Source organism: Mustela nigripes, chromosome 16 (assembly GCF_022355385.1).
Source record: "Mustela nigripes isolate SB6536 chromosome 16, MUSNIG.SB6536, whole genome shotgun sequence".
In the NCBI taxonomy this organism is placed as follows: Eukaryota; Metazoa; Chordata; class Mammalia; order Carnivora; family Mustelidae; genus Mustela; species Mustela nigripes.
In genome coordinates, this window is record NC_081572.1 from 44,507,552 (window position 1) to 44,534,432 (window position 26,881).

General features: G+C 42.2%; 1 long non-coding RNA gene across 1 annotated transcript; it reads right to left on the reverse strand.

Annotated features, from left to right (window-relative positions):
• Window positions 1-1,666: 1,666 nt before the first annotated feature.
• LOC132003996 (uncharacterized) lies at window positions 1,667-19,715 on the reverse strand. The gene is made up of 5 exons (XR_009400394.1): window positions 19,524-19,715; window positions 15,822-15,957; window positions 6,099-6,233; window positions 5,441-5,602; window positions 1,667-1,797 (listed from the first exon to the last, which is right to left on the reverse strand). It is a non-coding gene; the product is annotated as an uncharacterized LOC132003996 (long non-coding RNA).
• Window positions 19,716-26,881: the final 7,166 nt, after the last annotated feature.

Sequence of the window (26,881 nt, forward strand, 5' to 3'; positions counted from 1 at the left end):
GCCAGGTTGGAAAGAAGTGTAGATAACCTGGAGACCCACTATTTGCAATTGGCTTCTGAAGTGTGGAAAAGTCTTGGGGAACTAAGACCTTAACTTCAGTCTCATGGGTCTGTACTAACTCTGGGTAGTACCAGAATTGAATTACACTGCAGGATATCCAGTTGGCATCCATAGATAACTGGAAAATTGGTGTGGGAACCCCATGCATTTGGTATCAGAAGTGCTGTGTGTAGCACAGCACTGGCTCTGTGGGTTAAAGCCTCTGCCTTCAGCTCAGGACATGATCTCTGCTGAGCAGAGAGCCTACTTCCCCCTCTTTCTCTCTGCCTGACTCTCTGCCTACTTGTGACCTCTGTCTGTCAAATAAATAAAATCTTAAGGAGGTGCTGTGTGTAAAAATAGATCATAACTCAAGCAAACAATCAAAACTCACTCAAGAAATAGAAAATCCGGGGACACCTGGGTGGCTCAGTAAATTAAGCATCTGCCTTTGGGGTGCCTGGGTGGCTCAGTTGGTTGGGCAACTGCCTTCGGCTCTGGTCATGATCCTAGAATCCCAAGGATCAATTCCCGCATTGGGCTCCTAGCTCTGTGGGGAGTCTGCTTCTCCCTCTCACCTTCTCCTCTCTCATGCTCTCTCTCACTGTCTCTCTCTCAAATAAATAAATAAAGTCCTTAAAAAAAAAAAAAGGCATCTGTCTTTGGCTCAGGTCATGATCCCAGAGTCTGGGATAGAGCCCAGTGTTAGGCTCCCTGCTTACCAGGGAGTCAGCTTCTCCCTCTCCCCTGCTTGTGCTAACTCATGCTCTCTATTGCTATCTTCGTCTCTCTCAAATAAATAAGTAAAAATTTTCAAAAAAATTAAAATAGAGCACCTGGGTGTGTCAGTCGTTAAGGGTCTACCTTCAGCTCAGGTCCATGGTCCTGGGATAGAGTCCTACATCAGGCTCCCTGCTCAGTGGGGAGCCTGCTTTTTTTCCCCTCTCCCACTTCCCCTGCTTGTGTTCCCTCTTTGGCTGTTTTTCTCTGTCAAATAAATAAATAAAATCTTTTTAAAAATTAAAATAAAAGAAATTTTTAAAAAAAGAAGAATTAATACCCGCCTTCCTGGCTGGCTCAGTCAGAGGAGCATGAGGCTCTTGATCTCAGGGTTGTGATTTTGAGGCACACACTGGGTGTAGAGATTACTAAAAAATAATTTTTTTTTAAAAAGTAGTAGAAGAAACCTTCTTAAACTCTTCCAAAAAACAGCCGAGAGAACACATCCTATCTCATTTTGTTACATCAGCTTTACCTGGCCCTCTAATACCAAAGCTGGACAAAGACATGACAAGAAAACTGCAGGCCAATATCTTTTATGAATAGATGCAAAAATCTTCATCAAAATCGGGCGCCTGGGTGGCTCAGTGGGTTACGCCGCTGCCTTCGGCTCAGGTCATGATCTCGGGGTCCTGGGATCGAGTCCCGCATCGGGCTCTCTGCTCAGCGGGGAGCCTGCTTCCTCCTCTCTCTCTCTCTGCCTGCCTCTCTGCCTACTTGTGGTCTCTCTCTGTCAAGTAAATAAATAAAATCTTTAAAAAAAAAAAATATTATACAACATGACCAAGTGGAAGTTAACCAGGAATGCAAAGATGTTTTAAGAAAATCAATGTAGGGGCACCTGGGTGGCTCAGTGGGTTAAAGCCTCTGCTTTCGGCTCAGGTCGTGATCTCAGGGTCCTGGGCTCGAGCCCCGCATCGGGCTTTCTGCTCAGCAGGAGTCTGCTTCCTCCTCTCTCTGCCTATTTGTGATCTCCGTCTGTCAAATAAATAAATAAAATCTTTGGAAAAAAAATCAATGTAATTAATATCTTACATTAATAGAATGAAGGGGTAAAAATAACATGATCAGCTCTACTGATACCAAAAAAAGTACTTAACAGGGTGCCTGGCTGACTCAGTTGGTAGAACATGTGACTCTTCATCTCAGATTCATAAGTTTGAGCCCCAAGCTTGGTATAGAGATTACTTTAAAAAATAAAATAAAGGGGCGCCTGGGTGGCTCAGTGGGTTGGGCCACTGCCTTTGGCTCCAGTCATGATCTCAGGGTCCTGGGATCGAGTCCCGCATCAGGCTCTCTGCTTAGCGGGGAGCCTGCTTCCTCCTCTCTCTCTCTCTGCTTGCCTCTCTGCCTACTTGTGATCTCTCTCTGTCAAATAAATAAATAAATAAATAATCTTTTAAAAAATAAATAAAATAAAATCTTTTTTAAAACTATTTTACTTGTTTATTTGACAGACAGAGATCACAAGTAGGCAGAGAGGCAGGCAGAGGGAGAGGAGGAAGAGGCTCCCCGCTGAGCAGAGAGCCCAATGTGGGGCTTGATCCCAGGACCCTGGGATCATGACCCAAACCAAAGGCAGAGGCTTTAACCCACTGAGCCACCCAGGCACCCCCAAAAATAAAATCTTTAAAAACAATGACCTTTCATGGTAATAAACTAGGAATAGGAGGGAACTTCCTCAACATAAAAAAGGCCATATATGAAAAACCCACAGCTAACAGCATACTCAGTGGTGAAAGACCATGAACGAGATAAAGTCCTCCCTTTCCCCAGAGACTCAGTATAGTACTGGAAGATCTAGCCAGAGAATTTAGGAAATACAAAGATTTAAAAGGCACTCAGATTAAAGGAAGAAGTAAAATAATTTCTGTTTGCAGACTTGGTCTTATAAGTAGAAAACCCTGAAGGTTTCAACAAAACAAAACAAAACAAAAACTGCTAGAACTTTTTTTTTTTTTTAAGATTTTATTTATTTGGCAGAGGGGCGCCTGGGTGGCTTAGTGGGTTAAAGCCTCTGCCTTCTGCTCGGGTCATGATTCCAGGGTCCTGGGATCGAGCCCCACATCGGGATCTCTGATCAGCAGGGAGCCTGCTTCCTCCTCTCTCTCTGCCTGCCTCTCTGCCTACTGGTAATCTGTCTGTCAAATAAATTTAAAAATCTTAAAAAAAAAAGATTTTTATTTATTTGGCAGAGGGAAAAGGGAGAGAGAGAGAGAGAGAGAGAGAGAGAGCACAAGCCCAGAGAGTGGCAGGCAGAAGGAGAAGAGAAATGGGCTTTCCACTGAACAGAGAGCCTAGAGATGCCTAGGGATGTTCCATGGCTCCTTGGTTGAGTAGCTGCCTTTAGCTCGGGTCATGATCCAGTATCCTGCGATCGAGCTCTGCATGGGACTGCCTGCTCCTTGGGCAGTCTGCTTCTCTCTCTCCCTCTGCCCCTCCCCTGCATGTGTGCGTGCTCTCTCTCTCAATCTCAAATAAATAAATAAATAAAGTATTTTAAAAACCAAAAAACTGGGATGCCTGGGTGGCTCAGTCAGTTAAGCCACTGCCTTCGGCTCTGTCATGATCCCAGAGTCCTGGAATGAGTCCCACATCGGGCTCCTTGCTCAGCAGAAAGCCTGCTTCTGCCTGTTCTGCCTGCTCTCCCCCCTGCTTGTGCACGCGCTCTCTCTCTCTCTCTCTCTCTGACAAATAAATAAATAAAATATTAAAAAAAAAAAAAAAAAACCAGCCCAATGTGGAACTCAAATCTATGACTGGGATCATGACCTGAGTTGAAGACACTCAACCAACTGAGCCACCCAGCTATCCCTGTTTGAACTTTTTTTTTTGAGATTTTATTTATTTATTTGACAGAGAGAAACACAGTGAGAAAGGGAACACAAACAGGGGGAGTGGGAGAGGGAGAAGTAGGCTCCCCACTGAGCAGGAAGCCCAGTGTGGGACTCAATCCCAGGACCCTGGGATCATGACCTGAGCTGAAGGCAGATGCCTAACGACTAAGCCACCCTAAACTAACTCAGTAAAGTTGAAGGATACAAAATTAACACACAAAATCAGTTGTATTTTTTAATGACTTTTAATTAAAACTTTCAAATTTTTTAATTTAAAAAATTTTGTTTTTAAGCTCCACAGCCAACGTGGGTCTTGAACTTACAAACCTGAGATCAAGAGTCACATGCCCTGCCAACTGAGCTTGCCAACACCCCAATTTTTAATTTTTTATATACTTCTACAGAGACAGGTGGGGGTGGGGGGTAAGCAGGCTCCCTACTGAGCAGAGAGCCTGATGTGAGGCTCAATCCCAGGACCCTGGGATCATGTCCTTAGCCAAAGGCAGAGGCTTTAACCCACTGAGCCACCCAGGTGCCCCGCATATGTTATTTTTAATGAAAAAAAAAATTAACAGCTACAACAAACTATTTTTCTAGATTCTTTTAATGTCTGTACCTTCAAGGATGCTTCTTTCTCATTTTCAATTCCTGAGAATGACAATGGCGCTTTGTGTGACGCCCACTGAATCTCTAATTTACCCAGTTCTTGGATTTTTTTCTGACAATGTATTAGAGTTCAATACAGAGTATTAAGACAAAAAATCAGTTGTATTTTTGTATAGTAGTGAATGGACAGTACAAAACAATTCAAATGAATAGCCAGGTACACTGGAAGATTCAAGATTGCTAAGACAACAATACTACAGATTTGATGCAATCCCTACCAAAATCCCAAGGCTCCCCACCCCCCAGAAATGAAGTAAAGTGGCTGAATTTGCTGACCTCTAGAAATCCCTTCCAGCTCAATCAAAAACAATACAACATTTAAGGTCACAGGTTCTGTTCTCAGACTCCTTGGGTTCCATGGCTCCTATAACCCATGCAAGGAAAGCAAATTACTCAACTTCTTTAAGCCTCTGTTTTCTTATCTATAAAATGGGAATGATATTTTCCTCATACAAATGAGACTTGAAAGGGAGATTCTACGAAAAGAACCTGATACTCAATGAAGGTTAGCTACATTTATTAATGTCTCTATGGTTCAAGCTTGAGCGAGGATCAGAAGTTAGTGTCATAAAAAAAATGAATGAGGGGTGCCTAGGTGGCTCAGTAGGTTAAGCATCTGCCTTTGGCTCAGGTCATGATCTCAGGGTCCTGGGATCGAGCCCCACATCGGGCTCCCCGTGCAGCAGGGAGCCTGCTTCTCCCTCTCCCTCTGCCTGCTGCTCCCCCTCCTTGTGCGCTCTCTCTCTCTCTCCCTCTCTCTGTCAACAACAACAACAAAACCTAAATAAAAATAAATGAAAATTAAAAACCAATGAGAAGAGTTCAAAAACTAGGAGGTTGTCAGCCATATTAAATTCTGCAGAGACATCGAGATAAGCCACGATGAAAAGCCATTGGAAATAGCATTTAGGTCACGAGCAACCTTCAAGAGCAGTTTTGAAGGGATGCTGGAGGCCAGACTGTCTTTGACTGAAGTGCAAAGGAGACAAGGAAGTGGGAACGGTAAGTATGGAGTTCTCTTGAGAAGAATAGCAGTGACGAGGGAGAGAGTGGTCATTTCAGAGAAATGAGTGGCCAACACGGGTGGCCAAACTGGCCCATGTTTTCATAAAACGTACCTCAGCCTCCAAAGCCAGCTTTGCTGCCATGATGATGAAAGGGCTGCCACGGACATGCAGAGATTTGAGGTGACCTGCTTTCAACCACTTGGTATTCTCTCCTGAACAGTGTCTCCTGAGACCGGCGGAGATCTGTCTGAAGGTGCCTCTCTTCCCAAGAAACTGCTGAGAAGGCAGAAATCTTAAACCAAGATTGATTCTCTGACTGTACTGCCTGTCCTCTCAACAAACAGAACACGAGGGGCAGAAATAACTGATAGGGCAACAAAAATATAAACAGAAACATTTTTAAAAATTTTAATACCCCGCCCCAGGGCGCCTGGGAGGCTAAGCGTTTGCCTTCAGCTCAGGTCATGATCCTGGGGTCCTGGGATCAAGGACTGCATCAGGCTCCCTGCTCAGCAGGCGACCTGCCTCTCCCTCCCCTAATACCCCTGCTTCTGTTCCCATTCTCACTGTGTCTCTTTCTGTCAAATAAATAAATAAAATCTTTTTAAAAATGTCTTTAATCTCCATATAGTTAACACACGGTATTACCTTATTTTCCGGTGTGCAATATGGTGATTTGACAACTCTATGCATTACTCAGTGCTCATTGTGTAAATTAACCCTTAATCCCCATCACCTAGTCTACTCCCTCCACCTCCCCTCTGCTAACCCTCAGTTTGTTCTCTACAGTGAAGAGTGTTTTGGAGCCACCCATCCAGCTCTTGATCTCAGCTCAGGGCTTGGTCTCAGGGCTGCGAGTTTCAAAAAACTCACAGAGTTGTTGTTGTTGTTGTTTTTAAAGAGCCTATGTAAAAAAGAAAAAAAAAAGGAGCTTTCAGTTTTTGTTGTTGTTGTTGTTGTTTTTAAAGATTTCATTTATTCACTTGAGAGAGAGAGAGAACATGAGAAGGGAGATGGTCAGAGGGAGAAGCAGACTCCCTGCCAAGCAGGGAGCCCTAGGCGGGACTCAATCCCGGGACTCGAGGATCATGACCTGAGCCGAAGGCAGTTGCCCAATGAACTGAGCCACCCAGGCACCCTCGTTTTTATTTTTAAGAGAGAGAGAGATTGCATACGTGATCAGGTTGGGGGGCTGGGTGTGTCAGAAGCAGCGGGAGAGAGAGAATCTTAAGACGGCTCCCAGTTCAATGTGGAGCTTAATACAGGACTCCATCTCATGACCCTGAGATCATGACCCGAGCCAAAATCAAGAATCGGATCTTTAATTGACTAAGCCACCCAGGCACCCTTACTTGTTTCGTTTCTTTCTTTCTTTTTTTTTTTTTAATATTTTATTTATTTATTTGACAGAGAGAGAGCACAAGTAGGCAGAGCAGCTGGCAGAGAGAGAGGAGGAAGCAGGCTCCCTGCCAAGCAGAGAGGCCAATGCAGGGCTTGATCCCAGGACATTGAGATCATGACCTGAGCATGACCTGGTGCCCCACTTATTTCATTTCTTAAATTACACATATGAGTGAGATCATAAGGTATTTGTCTTTCTCTAATTGGTTATTATACTTTGCATTATATTCTCTAGATCCATCCATGTTGTTGCAAATGGCAAGATTTCATTCTTTTTTTATGGCTGAATAATATTCTATTGTGTATATATGTACCACATCTTCTTAGTACATTCATCTATTGGTGGACACTTGGATTGCTTCCATAGTTTGGGTATTGCAAATAATGTTGCAATAAAAATAAGTGTGCATATATCTTCTTTAAAAATATTTTGGGGGGCGCCTGGGTGGCTCAGTGGGTTAAGCCTCTGCCTTCGGCTCAGGTCATGATCTCAGAGTCCTGGGATCGAGCCCCACATCGGGTTCTCTGCTCAGTGGGGAGCCTGCTTCCCCCTCTCTCTGTGCCTGCCTCTCTGCTTACTTGTGATCTCTCTCTCTGTGTCAAAGAAACAAAATCTTTAAAAAAATAAATTAATTAATTAATAAATAAAAATATTTGGGGTGCCTGGGTGGCTCAGTGGGTTAACCCTCTGCCTTCAGCTCAGGTCATGATCTCAGGGTCCTGGGATCAAGCCCCACATCGTGCTCTCTGCTCAGCAGAGAGACTGCTTCTCCCCTCCCCCATCTGCCTCTCTGCCTACTTGTGATCTCTGTTAAATAAATAAAATCTTTAAAAATATTTTATTTATTTCTTGCAAGAGAGTGTGAGCAAGCAAAGGAGAATGAGGGAGTGGGGGAGGGGCAGAGGGAAAAGCAGACTCCCCACTGAGCAGAGATCCTGATTCAGAATTCAATCCCAGGACCCTGGGATCATGACCTGAACCAAAGGCAGACACGTAACCGACTGAAGCACACAAGTGCCCTGCATATATTTTTTTAAATTAGTGTTTTGATATTCTTTGGGTAAATACCTAGTATTGGAATTACTAGATCACATGGTAGTTGTAATTTTAGGTTTTTTGAGGAAGATCCATACCATTTTTCACAGTGGCTGCACCAGTTTGCAGTCCCAAAAGTGTAAGAGAGTTCCTTTTTCTCCACATCCTTGCCAACACTCGTTGTTTCTTGTGTTTTTGATTTGGGGCATTCTCACAGTTGTGAGGTGATTATTTCATTGTGGTTTTGATCTGAATTTCTATGATGAGTGATGTTGAACATCTTGTCATGTATCTGTTGGCCATCTGTCTTCTTTGGAGAAATGTCTATTCATGTCTTGTGCCCATTTTTTAATTGGATTATTTGGGGGGTTTTTTGGTGTTAGGTTGCATAAGTTATTTATATATTTTGGATACTAAGCTTTTATTGGATATGTCATTTGCAAATATCTTCTCCCATTCAGTAGATTGTTTTTTCATTTTGATGGTTGGTAGTTGTGCATGAGCTTTTCATTTTGACATAGTCTCAATAGTTTATTTTTGCTTTTATTTCCCTTGCCTCAGTAGACATATCTAGAACATTGATGCTATGGCCGATGTCAGATAAATTACCACATATGCTCTCTTACTAGGACTTTTCTGATTTTAGGTCTCACATTTAGTTCCTTTATCCACTTTGGATTTTTTTTACAGATTTATTTATTTATTTGACAGAGATCACAAGTAGACAGAGAGGCAGGCAGAGAGAGAGGGAGGAAGCAGGCTCCCCGCTGAGCAGAGAGACTGATGCGGGGCTCGATCCCAGGACCCTGAGATCATGACCTGAGCCGAAGGCAGAGGCTTAACCCTGAGCCACCCAGGCACCCCTGGATTTTTTTTTTAAAGATTTTATTTATTTATTTGACAAAGAGAGGGCAAGAAAGGAAACAGAGGTAGGAGGGTGTGAGAGGGAGAAGCAGGCTTCCCGCCGAGCAGGGAGCCCGATGCGGTACTTGATCCCAGAACCCTGGGATCATGACCTGAGCCAAAGGCAGATGGTTAACGACTGAGACACCCAGGTACCTCATTTTTGGATTTTTTTTCAAGTTTTATTTATTTAAGTAATCACTACGCCCAATGTCAGGCTTAAAACTCACAACCCCAACATCAAGAGTCACACACTGCTGTGACTGAGCTGGTTGGGTGCCCCCATTTTTGGATTTATTTTTGTGCGTGGTATAAAAAAGTGATCCAGTTTCATTCTTTTGCATGTTGCTCCAGTTTCCCCCACACCATTTGTTGAGAAGACTGTCTTTTTCCCATTGTATATTCTTGCCTCCTTTGTCAAAGATTAATTGACCATATAATTGTGGGTTTATTACTGGGCTCTCTATTCTGTTCCATTGATCTATGTGTCTATTTTTATGCCCCCACCATACTGTTTTGATTGCTACAGCTTTGTAGTGTGTCTTGAAATCTGGGATTGTGAAACTTACAGCTTTGTTTCTCTTTTTCAAGACTGCTTTGGCTATTTAGAGTCTTGTGTGGTTCCATACAAACTTTAGGATTATTCTAATTCTGGGATGCCTGGGTGGCTCAGTGAGTTAAGCATCTGCCTTCAGCTCGGGTCATGATTCCAGGGTCCTAGGATCAAGTCCCACATGGGGCTCCCTGCTCAGGGAGGAGCCTGCTTCTGCCTCCACCTGCCACTCCCCCTGCTTGTGTTCTCTCTCTCTGACTAATAAATAAAATATTTTTTAAAATTTCAGGGGCACCTGGGTAGCTCAGTGGGTTAAAGCCTCTGCCTTTGGCTCAGATCATGATCCCAGGGTCCTGGGATCGAGCCCCGCATCGGGCTCCCTGCTCAGCATGGAGCCTGTTTCCCTCTCTCTTTCTCTCTGCCTGCCTCTCTGCCTACTTTTGATCTCTGTCTGTAAAATAAATAAATAAAATATTTTTTAAAATTTAAAAATTTCATTCTAGGATTATTCTAGTTCTATGAAAAATATTGTTGGTATTTTGATAGGGATTTCACTAAATCCCTAGATTGCTTTGGGTAGTACGGACATTTTAACAATATTTGTTCTTCCAATCTATGAGCGTGGAATGTCTTTCCAATTCTTTGTGTTGTCTTCGTTTCTTTCATCAGTGTTTTATAGTTTCCAAAGTATAGGTTTTTCATCTCCTTGGTTGAGTTTATTCCTAGATATTTTATTATTTTTGGTGCAATTATACATGGAATTTTTTTCTTAATTTCTCTTTCTACTACTTTATTATTAGCATGTAGAAATGCAATGGGTTTTTTTAAAGATCTTATTTATTTATTTGACAGAGAAAGAGACATCGAGAGAAGAGATCAGGCAAGGGGTGAAGCAGGCTTGGACCCTGGGATCATGACCTGAGTGGAAGGCAGATGCTTAATGACTGAGCCAACCAAGTGGCCCTGCAATGGATTTCTGTACATTGATTTTGTATCCTGTGACTTTACTGAATTCACCTATCAATTTTTGTAGTCCTTAGTGTCTTAGAGTCTTTAGGATTTTCTATAAATAGTATCATGTCTTCTGTAAATAAAGGTTTTTTAAAAGGTTATTTATTAAGTTAGTTATTTGGTGGGAGGAGGGGCAGAGGGAGAGGGAAAGAGTCTTCAAGCAGACTTCTTCACACTGAACACAAAGTCCGAAGTGGAGCTTGAACCCATGATCCGGAAACCATGACCCGAGCTGAAACCAAGAATTGGTTTCATCATTCTAGCTCATTAAATATAGGACACATGACTGCACAGAGAGGCATAGAAACCATGGAATTGGTCTAAGCTTCATTCTTCATCTCTTCCATTGCCATCCTCGTTGAAAAGGCAACTAAAGTAGAAAATGCAGTGCTAAAATTCAGAATAATCTTCCTCTACTGCAGTATTTCTTTTCCTTTTTGTGATAAAAGAATAGAGCACAGGGTGCCTGGGTGGCTCAGTTGGTTCAGGTCATGATCCTGGGGTCCTGGAATCGAGTCCCACATTGGGCTCCCTGCTCCACAGGGAGTCTGCTTCTCCCTCTGACCTTCTCCTATCTCATGCTCTCTCTTACTCGTTCTCTCTCTTGAAATAAATAAATAAAATCTTTTAAAAAAGAAAAAAGGAGGGGCGCCTGGGTGGCTCAGTGGGTTAAGCCGCTACCTTCGGCTCAGGTCATGATCTCAGGGTCCTGGGATCGAGTCCCACATCGGGCTCTCTGCTCAGCAGGGAGCCTGCTTCCTCCTCTCTCTCTCTGCCTGCCTCTCTGCCTACTTGTGATCTCTCTCTGTCAAAAAAAAAAAAAAAAACTTTAAAAAAAAAAAAAAGAAAAAAAAAGAAAAAAGGAAAGAAAGAGGCGAGGCAATAAATGTGTTCATGATTGCCAACTGTTTAATTCATCAAACCAACTTGATAATTCAGATCTTAAAGCTGTGGCCTGAAAGTTCTGTAGGCTAAGAGATGTACTTCTCAGTGGCAATACTGAACTGTCTTTATCTGTAAATTTTAAAGTTTGATTGTATAAATTATCAGTCCCTCCTAAAAAGCATCTAATTCAGGATGTTGAATGGGATTATTGCCATTTTATTTCATTTTGTTTATTTATTTATTTGACAGAGAGAGAGAGAGAGAAAGCGTGCACAAGAAGGGGGAGGGGCAGGCAGAGGGAGAGGGAGAAGCAGGCTTGGTCCCAGGACCCCGGGATCATGACCCAAGCTGAAGGCAGACACTTAACCAACTGAGCCACCCAGATGCCCTGGATTATCGCCATTTTATACGATATTTTTGTAAAATGTAGCTTAGTCATAATCTCACACTGAAGATTTTGCATCACTTTTAGTGTTTTTATTCTTTTAAGAATTAGAAGCCAATGGGACGCCTGGGTGGCTCAGTTGGTTGGACGACTGCCTTAGGCTCAGGTCATGATCCTGGATTCCCAGGATCGAGTCCCGCATCGGGCACCCAGCTGCATGGGGAGTCTGCTTCTCTCTCTGACCTTCTCCTCGTTCATGCTCTCTCTCACTGTCTCTCTCTCAAGTAAATAAATAAAATCTTAAAAAATAAATAAATAAAATAAAATAAAAGAATTAGAAGCCAAAAGAATTTATGCCTTAATGTGTCATTACATAACATTCCTTAAAAGAACTGTAAACACTGGTGTTCATTTGACATTTTAACTTGAAAGTCATATGCTGGGTTGCTTGAGTGGCTCAACTGGTTAAGCATCTACCTTCGGCTCAGGTCATGATCTCAGGGTCCTGGGATCAAGTCTCACATTGGGCTCCTTGCCCAGCAGGGAGCCTGCTCTTCCCTCCGCCTGCTGCTCCCCCACTTGTGCACACTCTCTCTCTGACAAATAAATAAATGAAATCTTAAAAATAAATAAATAAATAATCTTTGAAAGTGATATTCTGCAAGATAAGGTATTTAAAAATATTTGCTGGCAAACAGTCAATAAGTAGTTTACATCTGTTAAAAATATAGTGAAAGTTTTATTTTTTCTCCACCAATTGGGAGCCCTTTCATTTCTTTTTCTTTTTCTTGTTTGATTTCTATGGCTAGGACTTCCAGTACTATGTTGAATAAAAAACCAGAAGCATTTTTGGTATAGCATCTGGAACTATAAACAGATGTAAAAAATCATGGTGCACAGGGTGCTGGCTGGCTCAGTCCGTAGGACTTGTGACCTTTGATCTCAGGGTCATGAGTTTGATCCCCATGTTGGGTGGAGAGATTACTTAAAAAAAAAAAGAAAATCGTGGTGACGGGTATTGAGGTGCCTCTCATAGTCTGGTACTGCTTTTCTCACAGCTTCTGTGAGTACTTCCTGTTCCATTGAAAATTCCTTAAAGCAATCACCAGGTCATTAAATCACACCCTTACTTAGGACTCTCCCAACTTTACTGAAAAACTTCCTTTAATGGAAACAAGACCTCACTTGACCTGTCTTGAGTACAGTATCCATACATGGTAGTGCACTAAGCACTACAAGAAGGAAATAGGGCATAAAAAAATACGATGAGTCATTGCCTCCAGGAGCTGCAGTTTAGTGTTTTAGTGTGTTGTTGTCATTGTGTTTTTATTTGTAAAAATAAGCTAATTATTTTATTTTAAATCTTATGAATTTGTTTAAATTTTTAAAATATATGTATTACCTTTACAATATAGATGTATGTATGAAGATACACATGAAAAATTCTCACAATGTGTGATTAAGTATAAAAGCCAAGAAATAAAATCACATGTTCAGTATTATTGCATTGTTAAAAATACAATTATACTTAGAAAACAATAAAAAGTGCATTAAAAAAAGTTAAAATCATGGTTTTAAAGATTTATTTATCTGTCAGAGACAGAGAGAGCACAAGGAGGGGAAGCAGCAGGCAGAGGGAGAAGCAGGCTGCCCACTGAGCAGGGAGCCCAAGGCCGGACTAGATCCCAGGACCCTGTGATCATGACCTGAGCTGAAGGCAGCTGCCCAACTGCCTGAGCCACCCAGGTGCCCCTCAAGATCCATTTTGATTTTGATCGAGTTGCCCTGAATTTATAGATTGATTATTGATTGATTAGGGGGAAATTGGGAGTCTCTTAAAAAATAAATCTTCCCATTTAGCAACACATTCTCTAATTTTCTTCAAGTCTCTTTCATATGATCTTAATTATTTTGTATAGTTAGATTTCTAGAGATCTTTTTTTTTAGATTTTTATTTATTTTACACACAGAGATCACAAGTAGGCAGAGAGGCAGGCAGAGAGAGAGGAGGAAGCAGGCTCCCTACTGAGCAGAGAGCCCGATGTGGGGCTCAATCCCAGGACCCCGGGATCATGACCCAAGCCGAAGGCAGAGGCTTTAACCCACTGAGCCACCCAGGTGCCCCAGATTTCTAGAGATGTTATGTATTTCCAGTTAATTTTGTTTCCAAGTACTTAGGAGGCTATTGACATTATAAATGGGGTTTCCTTCTGCTTTTTGTTTCTGATCCTCACTGCTAATACATATGAGAATTAAGGATTTTTGAATAGTTACCTTACATCCATCTGCCTCGTTGGACTTTATTCTTACAGTTTTCTATTTATTTATTTATTTGAGAGTGAGAAAGAGAGCACGGGGTGGGGTGGGGTGGGCAGAGGGAGAGGAAGAGAGAATCTCCAGCAGACTCCCCTCTGAGCACGGTCCCAATGAGGGACTCTATCTCAAAACCCTGAGATCATGACCTGAGTGAAAATCGAGTCAGTCACTTAACCAACTGAGCAACCCAGGGGCTCCAATTCTAATAGTTTTTCAGTTAACTGGCTTGGCTTTCCAGAGCACTGCTGAAAATTTTGTCTCTACCTTTATAATATATTTGTATATATATATCTTCTATTTACTTCTCATTTCTCCGTGTCTATGGAGCTTCAGAGAAATACTGAATAAGAGATCAAAATAGGCTTTTATTATTAAATTCCACATTTTAATGGAAATGTCTAACATTTCCCCATTAAGAGCAATATTTTCTATTATTTTCTGAGAAATAGTTGTTTTTGTTTTGTTTTTTTCTTGAACTCACGACCCTGAGTTCAAGACCTGAGTTGAGATCAAGAGTATGTCGCTTAACCGACTGAGCTAGCCAGAAGACCTTGAAAGAGAAGGAGAAGGCTCCCTGGAGCAGCCTCTTCACCAGTGAGAAAGTTAAGTTGTACCACATCCAATTCCACAAGAGCTTTGCTGAAAGGAACAGGAGCATGAACAAAGGCAAGATGGTTGTGGGCACTGCCATGTTTGTCATGGACTTCACCGCTCTCATTCTGATTTTGGGGAAGCACTAGGTGTGCCCGCACACCTTTGAAGAGGAGTGGGTGGCCAAGCACACCAAGAGGAAGCTCGTCCTGAAGGTCAGCCCGATGCAGGGCTTCTCAGCCGAGTGGGATGACAACAACAATGAGTGGAAGAAACAGGAGCCTGCCACTCACGCATCTGAGCCTCACCTCGTTCTGCCACCTCCACACAGCTCAGCATCTTCACCGGAAATCATTATCTGGCAGCACCAGTGCTAATAAATGAGCTGTGTATGTGGGAAAAAAATGAGTTTAAAAAATTGAGTGTTGGGGCACCGGGCTGGCTCAGTCAGTAGAGCCTGCGGCTCTTGAGCTTGGGGTTATGAGTTCGAGCCTCACGTTGGATGTAGAGATTAAGGAATTTTTTTTTAAGGGTGTTGACTTTTTACTGGATGCTTTTTGGGCTCTATTTTTATGAATTATTTTTCTTTAATGAGTAAATATGGTTAATTATATTAATAGAACTTCTAATACGGACTCATATTTATATTTGGGGGGATAACATCTCCTTAGTTATATATATATGGCAGCCTGCCAGTGACTAGCTTGCTTGGGGACCCCTGTGTAAATTTGTTGGGAGGGTTCTGAAGCTCTTCCCCCCTTGGTAGGTTATAGGCAAGTGGGTTCAGCCCAGCAAGTTACTGTCTCGTCCATCTGACCTACAGAAAAATACCCATATTTATATTGTGCCAAAAGATGGGAGTACAGATGGCTCCCCTGGCCCCTCTTCTCCGTCCCACCATCTCTCTTCAGTCCTTCTGTCAAGCGCCAAGGAGAGGCTTGGGCACATGAGAAATCCACCACATCCACTTCCTTCTACTTCTGTGGCTGATTCCAAATAAGATTCTGCTATTTTCCAAATCACTAGTAAAACCCATCACTTCCAGGGGCACCTGGGTGGCTCAGTCTGTTGACTGTCTGCCTTCGACTCAGGTCATGATCCCAGGGTCCTGGGATAGAGCCCTGTATCAGGCTCCCTGCTCAGCAGGGAGTCTGCTTCTCCCTCTGCTCCTCTCCTTGCTCCTTCTCTTTCTCTCTAACTTTCCCTTTCAAATAAATAAAATCTTAAAACAAAAAACAAAAACCAACAAACCATCAAACCATCAGTTACAAACCTCTCAAGTTTCGATGACTTAGGAAGAAGGGAAGATTAATAAGTGGCTTGAGGACAATAATAAATTAGAGAGACGTTAGGTCTACGCTTTATGCTACTTGCCAGTTAGTTTTCAAATTTAATGAAGTAAAGTGGGCACCTGGGTGGCTCAGTCCTTAAGCATCTGCATTCAGCTCACATCATGATCCCAGGGTCCTGGGATTGAGCCCCACATGGAGCCCCACATTGGGACTTCTCCCTCTTCCTCTATGTACTTCTTCCTCCGCTTGTGCTCTCTGTCAAATAATTAGATAAAAAAAAAAAAAAAAAAAAAGAATCAACTTACAGAAATACCAGGATAAAATAAGATCAAAGATCTTCCGGGACGCCTGGGTGGCTCAGTTGGTTGGGCGACTGCCTTCGGCTCAGGTCATGATCCTGGAGTCCCGGGATCGAGTCCCGCATCGGACTCCCAGCTCCATGGGGAGTCTGCTTCTCTCTCTGACCTTCTCCTCATTCATGCTCTCTCTCACTGTCTCTCTCTCAAGTAAATAAATAAAATCTTTAAAAAAAAAAAAAAAAAAGATCTTCCAAACTCTGGAAGAAGGTTTTTTAGCATTGAAAGTAAGACTTGACTATTTGAATAAATAGTAAATCCTGGCACAGGTAGTTCCGTGTCCGACTCTAGGTTTTAGCTCAGGTTGTGATTTCAGGATTATGGGATCAAGCCCTGCATGGGGCTCAGTGCTCAACATGGAGCTGGCTTAGGAGACCATCTTTCCCTCTCCCTCTGCCCCCCCCCCCAAAGCTTAAACTCTCTCTCTCCCTCTTAAATAAATAAATCTTTAAATAGTAAACCCAAAGTATAAATAAATAAATAATTTAAAAATTTAAAAAAAGGGGGCGCCTGGGTGGCTCAGTGGTTTAAAGCCTCCGCCTTCGGCTCAGGTCATGATCCCAGGGTCTTGGGATTGAGCCCCACATCAGGCTCTCTGCTCAGCAGGGAGCCTGCTTCCTCCTCTCTCTGTCCGCCTCTCTGCCTCCTTGTGATCTCTGTCTGTCAAATAAATAAATAAAATATTAAAAAAAAATTTTTAAAAAGGTAGTAAATCCAATAAGTAAAATAAGAAAAGGGTATAACCAAAAAAAAAAGGGTATAACCTGCTAATTCATACATGAGAAAATTCAAAGGGTAAGTAAATGGAAATCTATTTGTTCTCACTGGTAATAAAAATATACAAATAAAGTACCTGAGATATACTTTTTGAAAAATTAATTTTTAAGTTAAAATTAAAAAAAAATTAACTATGGTAAGGGTGCCTGGTTGGCTCAGATGGTTGGGCATCTGCCTTCAGCTCAGGTCATGGTCCCAGGGTCCTGGGATAGAGAGCCCCGCATCGGGCTCCCTGCTCAGTAGGAATCCTGCCTCTCCTTCTCCCTCTACTACTCTCTCTGCTTGTCCTCTCTCGCTCTGTCAAATAGATAAATAAAATCTTTAAAAAAATTTTAACTATGGTAAAATACACAACAAATTTATCATCTTAACCTTTTTTGTTTTTAGAATTTCATTTAATTTTTTATTAAAAAATTTTTATTGTAGTTGAGCCATCTTAACCATTTTTTAAGATTTGATTGTATTTGTTTTTAAAATTTTAATTTATTTATTTGAGAGAGAAAGAGCATTTGTGAGAGTAGGTAGAAGGGCAGAGGGGGAGGGAGAGGGACAAGCAGATTCTACACTGAGTGTGAAGCCCAGTGCAGGGTTCGTCTTCATGACCCCGAGATCATGACCTGAGATGAAGTCAAGAGTCAGACCTCTAACCAACTGAGCCACTCAGGAACCCTAAGATTTTTATCTATTTATTTATTTATTTATTTGAGAGACAGTGAGAGAGAGCATGAGCGGCGAGAAGGTCAGAGGGAGAAGCAGACTCCCCATGGAGCTGGGAGCCTGATGCGGGACTCGATCCCGGGACTCCGGGGCCGTGACCTGAGCCAAAGGCGGTTGCTTAACCAACTGAGCCACCCAAGTGCCCCCTAAGATTTTTTTTTAAAGGAATCTCTATACCTAATGTGGGGCTTGAACTCACAACCCCAAGACCAAGAGTCACATGTTCTATGGACTGAGATAGCTAGGTGTCCTAAGATGTACTTTTAAATTTACTATATTATTTTTTTTTTAGTGTAATGATGAAAAGAAAAAATATAATGGTGTTTCATGCTTTCCAGTTTACTCTGTTGGCAGTGCGGACAATGGATAAACACCCTTTGGAAGCCAAAATATTCAAATGTGATAGCCATGACCCAGGAATCCTACTCCTAGAAATCATTGCTAAAAATAATTCAGTTGAACCAAAGGCTGTATTCATGAAGATACTTGTAATGTTTTCCTATTACTACTGTAAGAAATTACAACAGGTTTTGTGACTTAAAGCAACACAAATATATTATCTTACAGTTCTGGGTGATAAAGAAGTCCTAAATCCAGGTGTCATCACGGCTGTGTTTCTTCTGGTACCTCTATCAGTAAATCTATGTCCTTGACATTTTCAACTTCTAGAGTCATCTTGCCTTATTGGACTTATTGCCCCTTCTTCCATCTTTAAGGCACCTCATTGGAACCTCTGGTTCCATTGTCATATTTCCTTTTCTGACTCTGACTTGTCCTTCATCCCTCTTACAAAGACACTTGTGACTGCATTGGAACTACCAGGTAATCCAGAATAGTCTTCCCATGTCAAGATCCTTTTTCACAACTGCAAAAATCCCTTGTGCCATCTAAAGTAACATATTCACAGGTTCTAGGGATTAAGATGTGGACGTCGTTGGGGGACCATTACCTTGTTTTGCACAGTATCACTAACAGACTTTGTTAATATAACCACAATATCGCTATTACACCCAAGATTAACATTTATTCATTCACTCATTTTCAAAAAGATTTTATTTACTTATTTGAGAGAGAGAGAAAGAGCGAACACAAACAGGGGCAAGGGCCTGAAGGAGGAGGAAGGCAGGCTTCCTGCTGAGCAGGGAGCCCGAAGCAAAGCTCAGTCCCAGAATCCTGGGATTTGGCCTGAGCCAAACTAGAAGCTTAACCAACTGAGCCACCCAGGTGCCCCTCATTCATTCCTTTTTCAATATTTTTTTTAAATGATCTGTACACCCAATGTGGGGGTTGAACTTACCACCCTGAGATCAAGAGTCAAATGCCCTACTGACAAAGCCAGCCAGGTGCCCCACATTCACTCATTCATTCGTTTATAAAGACTTATTTGAGGGGCGCCTGGGTGGCTCAGTGGGTTAAAGCCTCTGCCTTTGGCTCAGGTCACGATCCCAGGGTTCTGGGATCGAGTCCCGGATTGGGCTCTCTGCTCAGCAGGGAGTCTGCTTCCTCCTCTCTCTCTGCCTGCTTCTCTGCCTACTTGTGATCTCTGTCTGTCAAATAAATAAATAAATAAAAATCTTAAAAAAAAAAAAAAGAAAGACTTATTTGAGAGAGAAAAAGAGAGCATGAGCAGGGGAACGGGCAGAGGGAGAGAGAATCTCAAGCAGACTCCCTGCCGAGTGCAGAGCCCAACATGGGACTCAGTCCCACGACCCTGAGATCATGACCTGAGCTGAAAGCAAGAGTTGGACACTCAACTGACTGAGCCACCTAAGTGCCCCTATTTTCTAACATCATCTAATATTCAGCCCATGTTCAATTTCCCATGGTTGTTTCAAATGGGTTTTTCCTTCCCAGTTGGTTTACCTGAATCAGGATACAAACTAAATTCACAAAATGTATCACTTGATAGAGCTCTTAAGTCTCTTTTTATCCATAGCAATTCACCCTTCCTGTCCCTTTTCTTTTTCTTACCATTTATTTGAGAAGAAACTGGGCCATTTGTCTTGTAGAATATCTCACATCCTGGATTTGTTTCTTCACTTCCTTATGGTGTTATTTGACTTGTTCCTGTATTCTTCACATTTCCTGTAAACCGATAGCTGAATCAGAGTCAGGATCAATTTCTTTTTTATTTGAATGCCTCAGAGGTGGTGCTTGCTGTGAGCTTCCTATTGTATCCATCAGAGACACACAATGTCTTGTTCACTTTTAGTGTGGCTAACACTGACAAAAGACAAATAATAATTTTATTATACTCAGAACAATTTTTTAAAAAAATGTTCTGTACATTGAAATATAATTATTATGCAATATATGATGTTATATTCGTTTCAGGTATACAACATAGTGATTTGGCAAGACATCATTCATTGCTCACCACGGTAGTGTGGTCACCATCTGTCACCACACAGTGTTATCACATTATTTACTATTTACTACATACCCTATGCTGTGCTTTTCATTATCATGACTTACTTCTTTTATTACTGGAAATTTGTATCTCTTAGTCCCCTTCACCTATTTTGTCCCCGCCTATCTCTGTTGGCAACTACCAGTTTTCTGTATTTAAGAGTCTGGTTTTGGGGGCACCTGGGTGGCTCAGTCATTAAGCGTCTGCCTTCAGCTCAGGTCATGATCTCAGGGTCTTGGGATTGAGCACTGCATCGGGCTCCCTGCTTAGCAGGAAGCCTGCTTCTCCCTTTCTTACTCCCCTGGTTGTATTCCCTCTCTCGCTGTGTCTCTGTCAAATAAATAATTAAAATCTTAAAAAGACAACAACCAATTATTTTTTTAAAAAGTCTGGTTTTTTAAATTTGTTTCTTAGATTTCATAGATGAGTAAAGTCATATGCTATTTGTTCTTCTCTGTCTGACTTATTTCCCTTAGCATAATACTCTTTAGGTCCATCCATGTCACAAATGGGAAGATCTCATTCTTTTATGGCTGGGTAAATTCCACTATATATATATTTACATATACATATTTATCCATTCATTTATTTTTTTGAAAGACTATTTACTTATTTGACAGAATGAGAGAAAGCACAAGTAGGCAGAGAGGCAGGCAAAGAGATGGGGGGAAGCAGGCTCCCCGCAGAGCAGAGAGCCTGATGTGGGGCTTGATCCCAGGACCCCAAGACCATGACCTGAGCCGAAGGTAGAGGCTTATCCCACTGAGCCACCCAGGCGCCTATTCATCTATTTTATTAGAAGATTTTTATTCATCTATTCATTCATCTATTTTTAAAGAAGATTTTATTTCTTTGACAGAGAGCGAAAGAGAGCACAAGCAGGGAGAGCAAGCGAGGGAGAAGTAGGGTCCCCCCTGAGCAGGGAGCCCAATGTGGGACTCAATCCCAGAACCATGACCCGAGCCAAAGGCTGACGCTTAATCGACTGAGCCACCCAGGCACCCCTACCCATTCATCTATTGATGAACACTTGGATTGTTTCTGTATCTTGGCTATTGTAAACAATGCTGCAATAAACATAGGGGTATATATCTTTTCAAATTAGTGTTTTCATTTTGGGGGTAATTACTAATGGAATTTCTGGATCATATGGTAGTTCCATTTTTAATTTTTTTGAGGAAACTCCATACTGTATTCCACAGTGTATACCGTATATACACAGTATATACAGAATACTGTATTCCTCATTCCCACCAAGAGTGCACGAGGGTTCCTTTCTTTCACATCTTCACCAACACTTGTTACTTCTTTTTTTCTTAATTTCTTTTTTTTTTTTAAGTAATCTCTACACCCAACATGGGGCTCGTGACCTTAACTCACAATCCCAAGATCAAGAATCTCGTGCTCTACCAACTGAGCCAGTCAGGCACCCTGACGTTTGTTATTTCTTGCTGAGACAAATACGTTTATTATTTATTTTTTTGAAGACAAATATTTTAAAATAACTTTATTGAGAGAGATATAATTTACACACCATAAATCCACCTGTTTTAAGTCTAAAATTCAATGAATTTTAGTATATTTCAGTTATATACCCATTGGCACCATCTAATTTTAGAACATTCCCCTCACACTAAAATGAAATTTTGAGCCCATTTACAGTCAGTCCCCATTCCTACTCCCAGCCCAGGCAGCCATTAATCTATTTTGTCTCATAGATTTGCTTTTTACAGAAACAAATCATGTTTTGTGTGCTCCACTGTTTTGGTCTCTCTGCTAACTCTCAGCTGGTTTCTCCTCTGGATTCAGGCATATAACTGCACTATCTTTTTTCATTTTCCTTGCTCCTATTTCTCGCAATCCCTCACTCATTTATGTTGATCAATTTTTAAGAACAGTGTCTCTAGTTTTTTTTTTTTTAAGAGTTTATTTATTTATTTGACAGACAGAGATCACAAGTAGCAGAGAGGCAGGCAGAGAGAGAGAGGAGGAAGCAGGCTCCCCGCTGAGCAGAGAGCCCGATGTGGGGCTCCATCCCAGGACCCTAGGATCATGACCTAAGCCCCCTAGGATCATGACCTAAGCCGAAGGCAGAGGCTTTAACCCACTGAGCCACCCAGGCGCCCCAGTGTCTCTAGTTTTATGCTAAATTTTCTTGCTTTGTGTATCTTGGGCCATCCTGCATTCCCCAGCAAGCAGTTCTCCGCTCCCATAGATTATCAGGGCCCTGCCAGCCCAAAGGGAACTGCCCTGAGCTTTATAAAATAGGTGCCCCTCCAACACACAGTCTTAGAGACTGGCGGCTTAGTAAGCAAAACGGGGCTCTGTTTGGATTTAAAACTATGCCCCCTGCAGGCAGGTAAAGCCAGAAACCAGGCCTGAGTCCTGGCTAGCAGAACACAGGCTGGTTTCAACTCCACCCCTCTGTGCCCTAGGCGTCCTTGGGGAGGGCATAATAACCTGCATATCCACACGCAGCAGCAGAGCAGTAAGACTAGACATTCGATTCTCCTTTATGGTAGTAAATAGAGGTTTACTATTAGTCATTAACAAATATTTGCTGAGTGTTTTCCATGTGGTCATCATGGAAGGTGCTGCAGATAAAAGTGAATAAACGGGACACAACTCTGAGCTAAAGAAGCTTGCTGTCAGTCTTTTCATTCTCAGTCTTCCCATGTGCCTTTCTTCTCAAACAGTCTGCAAGTCCCCACTCCAAACACCTACTTTGGCAGGTGCTGAAAATCATGCTTGGGGCGCCAGGCTGGCTTGGTGGGTAGAGCATGCGACTCTACATCTCTGGGTCATGAGTTCAAGCCCCATGTTGGGTGCAGAAATTACTTTAAAAAATAAAATAAATTAAAAATCATGCTTGCACATGCAAAATATTCAAGTTATAAAATAAAGAAAAAACTATAGGGTGTCTGGCTGGCTCAGTCTTGTAGAACATGTGACTCTTGATCTCAGGGTCATTAGTTCAAACCCCGTCTTGCACTTGGAGCCTACTTAAAAAGAATAAAAAAGAAAAAGAAAAACGGGGCGCCTGGGTGGCTCAGTGGGTTAAAGCCTCTCCCTTCAGCTCGGGTCATGATCCCAAGGTCCTGGGATCGAGCCCCACATCGGGCTCTCTGCTCAGCAGGGAGCCTGCTTCCTCCTCTCTCTGCCTGCCTCTCTGCCTACTTGTGGTCTCTGTCTGTCAAATAAATAAATAAAATCTTTTTAAAAAGTTTTAAGAAAAACTACAAATATTGGGGTATTGACTTGTTTAGTGATGATGCTTCCTACTAATGTGTGCTTCAACATTTTAGTCAAATAGTTTATTTTATGGGCTATCTTCTGTAGATTGCAAAAATTGCCAAAATCCTCACTCCTCCTGTATCCGCTCCCCTTTGCAATACGACTTTATAGCTCATTCGATCAAGAGGTGGAGGCTGTTTCCTTAGTCCTTGAATCCTGGCTGGCCATGAGACTCACTTTGATCAATAGAATGCACTGGAATTGACATTGTGTCAGTTCTCTCTTTTTTTTTTAAAGATTTTATTTACTTATTTGACAGAAAGAGAGATCACAAGTAGGCAGAGGCAGGCAGAGAAAGGGGGGGGTGGGAAGCAGGCTCCCTGCGGAGCAGAGTCTGATGCGGGGCTGGATCCCAGGACACTGAGATCATGACCAGAGCCGTAGGCAGAGGCTTAACCCACTGAGCCACGCAGGTGCCCCAACATTGTGTCAACTCTAATGCCAGGCCTTAAGAGGCTCTGTGTGATTCTCCCTGTTTTGGAACTCTGTCAATAGCCATGAAAACCAGTCCAGGCTACTCTGCTGGAGGATGGGAGATCACATGAAGCAGAGATAAACTGTGTCAGCTGGGCCATCCAAGACCAGCCAGCCCACGATTAGAAGCTAGGTAGACCAGGATGCCTGGGTGGCTCAGTTGGTTAAGCAACTGCCTTTGGTTTAGGTCATGATCCTAGAGTACCAGGACTGAGTCCCACATCAGGGTCCCAGCTCCACAGGGAGTCTGCTTCTCCCTCTGACCTTCTCCTCTCTCGTGCTCTCTCTAATAAATGAATAAAATCTTTAAAAAAGCAGCTTTGAGGGCACCTGGGTGGCTCGGGGGTTTAAGCTTCTGCCTTTGGCTTGGGTCATGGTCTCAGGATCCTGGGATAGAGCCCTGAATAGACTCTCTTCTCAGTGGGGAGCCTGCTCCCCCACCCTCGCCTGCCTCTCTGCCTGCTTGTGATCTCTAATAAATAAATAAATATCTTTTTTAAAAAATCTCTATACCCAACATGGGGCTCAAACTCATGACCCAGCCATCAAGTCACATACGCTTCCAACTGAGCCAGCCAGGTGCCCCGACACAGTAACTTTCTTATGTCTCTAGGGTTATTACTACCCACATCTCCCACTTGGCTTTTGATAACCTCTAGCCTATCTTCTGTTTTTTTTTTTTTTTCTTTTGTCAAAAATATATACCCTGGGTATCCCCTGTATGTTCAAGCAGAGCTGGGTATTGGAAATATAGCAGTGAGCAATGTTGGTGACAGGCATGCACAGGTAATTTCGGTTCAGTGTGATGTTACAACAGTAAGCCCATACAGCCAACAGAGAACATGAGACAGACACCTCACCCAATTAGAGTGTCAGGTAAGACTGGTAATTGAAGGTGAGAGAGAAGGTGAGTCAGATAGAGGCGCAAATAGGTGGGTCAGGTAAAGAAAGGTCAAGAAATTCAGTGTGGCTAGAGCCCAGAGTACAGCAGGGAAAGCATAGGGAGCTAAGGCTGGAGAGAGAAGCAGGAAGTGGAACAGACAAGGGCTCTCTATCTCTTTGCAAAGACTTTAGGTATCCTCTTGCCTATCTAATTCAACTCCTTTGTATTAGAGTAGGTTAACTGCTGCAACTATTTGTCCTTAAAACATATAATGGGTTTTTAAAAAAAAGATTTTTAACATTTATTAAAAACATTTTTAAAGATTTTAAGTAATCACTACTCCCAACACAGGCAACATAGGGCTCAGACTTACAACCCCGAGATTAAGAGTCATGTGCTCCACCCACTGAACCAACCAGGTACCCCCAAATAACAGTTGAACAGTTTATGTCTTGCTACCTAGCTGGTAACTAAGCTGGAGATAGGTCAGGTGGGTGAAGTCTCTGCCCCGGTGTCAGCTCCATTCCAGCCTGATGGAAACAGAGAACATGGAGGAGACCCTGCGGGAAGTTTCTATAAGCCAGGCCAGAAAGGGACGCAGGCACTTCTACACACAATCCATTGGCTGAACTCAATCACATGATTGTATATAACAGCAGGGGAGCCTAGTTAATGTAGTCAGGCAATGTGCACAGAAGAGAACATCGATTTGAATGAGTAATCTCTGCCATACCCCTTATGGGGTCTATCACTGGGCCCCCTAGGGGTCAAGATTCTGGATCAATAACTTTTGCTTTAGAAGAACAGGCCACTCTCCCCCCTCCCACAAGCACACAACATCCTGATTGCTACTGAAAATGTGACTAAAGATGATCATATTCTTTCCTTTTTTTCCAGGTATGACAGTACTCATGATAGCCAAAAGTGGTACCTACCAAACAGATCTCACCAAAAGGAACAGAAGTCTGCTCTGTTGTTTCAGTTCTAGCTGCTAGCCTGCCAAGTCGGTGCTTTATCTTTCCATTATGATGAAATTTACCACAAATCACCCCAAACAACAATGTTCTCCCCCAGTTCTTGCTTATATAAATGTCGGTTGTCATGACAACAAGAAGACTGCCCTTGATCATATGGCAGAGCTTGCTAAGAAACAAGAAGCAACTCACTGGTTCAAACATAAACCTAATCCCACAGGCATGCCTAACATGGGAAATAAGAAACTGGGGCAATTTTTTATTCAAAAGAAAAAGTGAAAGTAGAGGAAGAACTTGATTCTACTGGGAGAAAAGATGTGGCCAAAGAATTTAAAAAAACCACTTCCTCTTGTTACACTCTTTTTTGGGGATGGGATCTGGCTTTCTCCTTCTTTCTTGTTATATCACAAGGCTCCTAAAAGGATTTAGGCCCCAACTCAGTTCAATTTTCTCTCTACTTCCAACTCTTTACTATAATTTACAGAAAGAATTCACAAAGACCTTGCCCCTGTTAGCTGCATTCTTGACTTGCTGCCTCTGAGTTATTGAGACCCAAATGGCAAGATAAGAAGTAATTACTTTGATTAGTGTTCAGGATATATTAAGCTACTTACATTACAATTGGCATTTTAGGACAAAATAATTTGGACGTAATCCTGGCATTGCTGGTAATGGAATTCGGACTTTTTTAAAGTATTGCCAAAGAAGCCTGTGTGCCTCAGTAGGTTAAGCGTCTGCCTTCGGGTCAGGTCATGATCCCAGGACCCTGGGATCTAGCCCCACATCGGCGTCCCTGCTTGGCAGGGAGCCTATTTCTCCCTCCCCTCTGCCTGCCACTTTGCCTGCTTCCCTCTCTCTCTCTCTCTAATAAATAAATAAAATCTTTGAAAAAAGAAAAAAGATTCCTAAAACTAGAAATTAAAAATAAGATACAACTAGTGAAGAATCCTCGTGTACTGTAGGTGGGAATGTAAACTGGTGCAGCCACTGTGGAAAACCTTATGGAAGATCCTCAGAGAGTTAAAGTGGCATTACCCTATGATCCAGTAATTACACTACTGGGTATTTACTCAAAGAATAAAAAAACACTAATTTGAAGAGATATATGCACCCCTAGGTTTACTGCAGCATTACTTACAGTAGCCAAACTACAGAAGTAGCCCAAGCAAGTATCTATTGATTGATGAATGAATAAAGATGTGAGATATAGTGTGTGTGCACATATCCACACACTGGAATATTATTCAGTCATTTAAAAAAAATGAAATCGGGGCACCTGGGTGTTTCAGTGGGT